This window comes from Triturus cristatus, chromosome 5_1 (genome assembly GCF_964204655.1).
Source record: "Triturus cristatus chromosome 5_1, aTriCri1.1, whole genome shotgun sequence".
Taxonomy (NCBI): domain Eukaryota; kingdom Metazoa; phylum Chordata; class Amphibia; order Caudata; family Salamandridae; genus Triturus; species Triturus cristatus.
Window position 1 is genome coordinate 299,408,948 of NC_140587.1, and position 6,180 is coordinate 299,415,127.

A 6,180-nucleotide genomic window follows, 5' to 3' on the forward strand; every position below is an offset into this window, starting at 1 on the left:
TTCCGGCGCGCTCCTCCTGGCCACGCGAGTTACAGGGCGATCTGGAGGCAGAAGGGTACAGTAAGGGTACCTCTGCGACAGGCGGTACAGTAAGGGTACCCCTGTCTGGCACAGTAAGGGTGCCCGAGCCAAGGTCCGGGAGCCAAAGGAGGTTCTGCGAAGACCGCGACGGCGCCCCGTTAGTCCTTCGGGCGGTTGGGGGGCCTGACCAACCGGGGGTGTGCCACAACACGCTCCGCCCCCGTCAAAAGGGGCGGGAGTATGCGACAGATCACGTGATCCAAAGGATGATCTGAAAATATGTGCCGCACTGCAGGGCATCGACCCACCGTGCGTGCTGGCTCGACAGGCGGGCGGAGCAGCGAGGGGCTGCTTGCCCTGGATCGCCCGTAATATAACCCACTTATCGTCATACTTACGTTCTATGAAATAAACCTGCAGCAGTTCTTCACCCACAATGAAAGTGTCAGTGTAATCTATGGGTGACGTCTGTGCATGCGTGTTGAGTGGAGCGGATGACGGTGTGGTCACTATGAGCTGAGCCATCTCAACTTCTGAATACTTGTCCTTTAGCACCAGGGTTAAAATTACGGACAAATGCCGTCCGTGGAAACTTCCTTCACGGACAACGGACATTATGGTAAATTCACGGACAGTCCGTGAAAATCACGGACGGATGGTCACCCTAACTTTTTGCTGTGATGCTTGGGCGCGTCACAGAAGGGGAGGCACTGAGGCGTGACATGATGTCGCTGAGTCCAGGACTGTGACTTCACCAACCCAGAACAAGCTCTCTGTTCGCTGGTGCCTATGCCTTCATGTGCCTGAGCAGTGGCGTAACACAGGCCCCCCCGTGGTGCGGGGGGCCCCCAAGCTCCAAGGGGCCCCCTCAGCACAGAACTCTGGCCGCAGAGCTCCCGAATTAGCCAATTTTCGTTACGCCAGTGTGTCTGAGCTAGCCATAAAACAGTGTCACTAGCTTCCGCTCAACCCGAATATTGCCTTTTTTTTTTATTACACCAAAAGTGAATAACAGATTATTCACTTGTAGTATAATCAAAATGTGGCATTAGTTAAAGAGGCCGTAGCCCTCATGTCCATAATGGTGAGCCACCACGGAAACAACCCCTGAGCCTACAAGGTGGGGAGGAGAGCGAAGCTTCTTTTGGAGAACGTAAATCCAAGGTGGTCTTGTTTCAGGCTGTTAATTTGTGCTCCCACGATGAGCTGATCCGAGTCATTTCTTTATTATTACACATGGCCATATTATGAATATTATTACATTTGTGTACCTGTGAGAATTAGGTTATCTTTATTGTGACCCTCTACTTCACAAAAAGTTTTCAACAGGATTTTTAGGGCTATTCGGTCTTTACTTTTCAGATAATTGACTTATTTCTTCCTTAAAGTATGCGATTATGGTCGCAACAGGACTCGGCCATATCTGATGGTTACTATTGTGTGGTTTATTTGAAGAGGCGCAGACAAGTTACTTTAAAGAGGTACTTTATTTAAGTTCATAGGAACAACCCCTAGACACGTCCTCTCTCAGCAACTGCCAGTTCTCCTCTCCTTGGCATGCTCCAGAACTCTAACACATTCTGGTTGCCAAGGCAGGAATGCAGAGCATGTTGCTAAGCCACCATGTCAAGATGCAACACATCTTCCTTCTTTAATAACAAATGCAACACATCTTCCTTCTTTAATAACAAATGTGAAAACAGGAGTTATACATGTTACAGCTATAAAGGAAATAGGTAAAGAAATTATGATGAAATGACATCAATAAAAAAACATCACTTTATTATACAGAATGCATATAATTTGTTTATACAATAACACCGGGACATCAATGGGTAACAGTCTCTGTGCCATTTTGGAACTCTCCTAACACGTTTGTTATCTCTTCCATCATCACTGCTTTTCACCAAATGGTCAACACCAGTTTTTCTTTCCCAAGCGTGTAATTCCATATCACTGCACAAGGTGACACTTCGAATATTCCACATTTTGCCATCACTTAGCCAAACACTGTTACCAACAACTTTAGTTATCTGTTTTGGTACTGACCATTTTGATAGACTTCTTCTTTGAACACCCACACAGTACGTCCTTACCCAATCTCCAACAACAAATACACGTTTGTTCCTTTTCAAATTGTCATTGTGCCTGCACACATATTTTTATTGGTGTTTCTTAACTCTAGACTCCTGTTGCATACCAGTCGCGTATGACCCTTGAGCATCCACCCTGGGACAACCCTAGTTCCTGGTTGCCTGCCTTTGAGGAGTTTGAATGGAGATTTCTTGGTGACAGAATGGGGTGTGGTACGATAACTCCACAACATTTCCTTCACTGCTTCTTTGCAGTCCCCACCACAGCCTTCAGATAATTGCATACACTCTTTCAGAACTCTATTGAACCTCTCAATGAGACCGTTTTGCCTTGGATTTTAAACTGCGGTAGTGTGGTAAATAATGCCCATTTTGGATAATAATGTTTTGAATTCATCTGCAATGACATGGGGTCCATTATCCATGACCAACATATCAGGACACCCCTCCCTACGAAAAATTTGGTCACAAAATTCAATAACATTAGTAGCTTTAATGTCTCTGGTAAATGCTACCTCTGGCCATTTGGAATGGTAGTCAATCAGGACTAAGGCATACTTATTGACAATTCCCTTGGATGAAAATGGACCGCAGATATCCATAGCCATCCTTTCCCATGGTCTACTTGGAAAATTGGTGGATGAGATAGGTGATTCCTACACCCGATGAGTTTTATCACTGCACATGCACTCCACACACCCACGTACATGTCCTCTACATTCCTGTCCATCCCTGGCCACCAAAATGTTTCTCTCGCCTTCTTCTTCATTCCAGACATGCCACCGTGTCCTTCAAGAAGTAATTTAAGTAACCTAAGCTGCAAGCTAACCAGAACTACTAGCTTACCACTCCTGTGCATCACACCATCCACTACAGAAAGTTCTGTCCAGACTGTCCAAAACTCTCCAAATTTTTCTGGGGAGAACAAAACTGGGGCCCGAAGGATTGGACAGTTAAATCATAATCTCTTTAATGGTGGAATCATTCGTTATCGCATCCTCCCATTCCTCAAAGGAAATTGCAACCTCACACGACTCAGTCACACTTGCTACCACACAATCATCATTGGAGTCGGCATCGTCTAAATCGCATTCCAATGGTAAACGGGATAGACAATCCGCATTGACGCTACGAATGCCTGGAACATACTGTAGTGAGAAGTCATACCTTTGGAGCCTGTATAACCCTTTGGCGATTCTGGGGGTTGCTTTAGCAGCTCGCTTAGTGGTAAACAATTCTATAAGTGGAGGTCTGTGTCCTAGTCTGTCTTTCTCAGCAGAGAGTGCTGCAATTTTTATATTTTTGGGAATATGTATTCGTATTTGTGTATTTTGTTTATGTGGCCCTCTTCGGAGTGCCAAATCATAATAAATAAATTGAAATTGAATATTAGTGGTTTATGGTCAGACCTAATTTCAAAATGGGTTCCCCCAGATGTAAGTTTTGAAATAGTTCACACCCCACCAGCATGCAAGTGCCTCTTTCTCAATGACCGAATAAGTGGCCTCTACACCCTTGAGGGTGCGAGATGCAAATGCTACTACACGTTCATGTGCCACATGTTTTTGCATGAGCATTGCTCCTAGACCGTAAGCACTGGCATCCACTACAAGTATGCTGTGATGTGACGAATTAAAAGGTTTCAAGGCTACCGCTTGGACTATTTGTTCTTTAAGGGAAATTAAGACTTTTTGGCATTCATCTGTCCACTCGAACTTGACACCCTTTTTCATTAATGTTCTGAGAATATGGACTTTGTCAGAAAAATGCTGAACAAACTTGGAATAAAATTGCGCAAGGCTCAGAAATTAGCGCAACTGCTCCTTGTCACAAGGTGATGGTGCATTAGTGATAGCATCTAATAACTTTTTTTTGGTTTTACTCCATCCCTAGATAAGGTGTGCCCTAAATAATCAATTTGCTTGACACCAAATTTGCATTTTTTTACCCCAATGGTTAGACCTGTATTTTGTAACTTATCTAATGTTTGTGAATCATGTTCAGCACGATTGGTTCCCCACACTAGCACATCGTCTTGGAAAACTAACACTTTGGGTATTCCTGCCAATAGCTTATTCATTACTCTTTGGAAAACCGCTGAGGCGGATGCCAAACCAAAAGGCATTCTAATAAACTGGAAGGCTCCTTCGGGTGTGATAAACGAAGTGAGGTGCCTTGAAGTGGGATGCAACTTGATTTGATGGTAAGCATTGGACAGGTCAATCAGTGAAAAGTAGGTGGCGCCGGTTACAGAAGACACCATTTTGTTAATGTGAGTTAATGTATATCAGTCAACTAAGATATTCTGATTAAGGTCTCTCAAATCAATGCACATGCGCAGGTTACCGTCGGGTTTGCATGCTAAAACTACTGGACTAAGCCATTCAGATGACTCAATGGGTTAGATCACCTGCGCATCACATAACCTCTGCAACTTTAATTTTAACTTTTCTCTGAGAGTAAATGAAACGTTTCTCGCTTTATGCACACATGGAATGTTATTGGGCTTTAGCACAATGCGGTGTTCAAATGTTTCTAAACAACCCAATTTTTCTTCAAACAGTTTTGGAAATTTGGTGCTCCATTTGCTTTTCTCAATATCTTCAGTGACCAAGACTTGTTGAGGATGATTAGGGTCCAATGTAATGCCCAACATCGTTTGTTCACACCAACCCAACAATGATCTCCCTTTTTCCACTACATATACTTTGCTCGTAGCTACTTTACCCTTATGAGACAACGTGCACTTGAAAAAACCTAATAATGGAAGCTTAGTACCACAATATCCCACAGGTTCAACATCCGGCACATTCAATTGATGGCATCCTACTTTTTCTCACATGTTTTTATCAATTATAGTATAGAGGGAGCAAAAGTCTGCCCAAACCGTTATTTTGGTCCCATTAATACCTAAATCACATTTGGGTGGATTGTAGCATTCTGATACCTCATTGATAACATTGTCACAAATAACCATGACTTCAATCTCCCCATCATTGTCAGAATTATCATCTTCAGAATTCTCTCTAATAGCATTCACAGGGCGTTTCCATTTTGGGAGGGGCAATGATCCGGCCTTACACATGCGTGCTAGATGACCAATCTTTTTACATTTGTAGCATTTCTCCTTAACTGCAAAGCATTTGTCTGAATCAGCAGTGTGTCTAGTACTGCCACACCTGTAACATACTCTGTTGTTTTTTGGGGACAGTGGTTTTGGTGTTACTTTCTTTTTGGGAGGATTTTTTTTCTTAGGCACACACTTTGGTAGCGTTGGTCTTTTCTGAGCTTATTTCTTTGACATACTCAGATGTATTCTCAACTCGTCTTGCCACTTCAATGGTTTTCTGCAAGGAAGGGTTTTTCATTTCTAGTAATCTTTCTTGAATTTTAGTATTGTTGGTTCTATTTATGAATTGGTCCTGTATAATCTCCTCGTGGAGATCTTTGAATTTGCACGTGGAAGCAAGGGTACTCAATATGGAAATATATTGCTCGACAGATTCCCTAGGTAATTGGGATCGCGAGAAAAACATATGTCTTTCTACTACTCTGCTGAATTTCTTACCGTAGTTTTCCTCTAGTGCTTTAATTACCTCAACATATTCATCACTGTAAATTACCTCATCACAGAACAGACTTACATGAACCTCTTTTTTACTCCCCTCTTCACCCTCTTCTTTATTCTCATTTTCGCTGGTGTTTTCTTTAATAACTCTCTGTTTTTTATCAGTGCCAATGGGTAGTGTTTTCAATACCTTCCTGCCCTCTATTCCTAAATTATGTTTAATGCCACCATCGGGAAAGCTATAAAATCCTCTCCACCAATGGCATCTAAGTAGGTTTCGAACGACTCTATCCAATCTTCCCACGGTAAGGTGGGTTCTCCGGGATTTTGTAAAAATTTAGATGGAGCAGTGATGGATGACATATCCATACTGTAGATTTTCCCTATCTATACAATGGAAATAAATAGGTGAAATGATAAACAGTGATAGTTATATTCAATTTTCTAGCAGTGGGGAGAAAATATGGAGGTGAAACAGCAGCAGTAATAACAATAGAG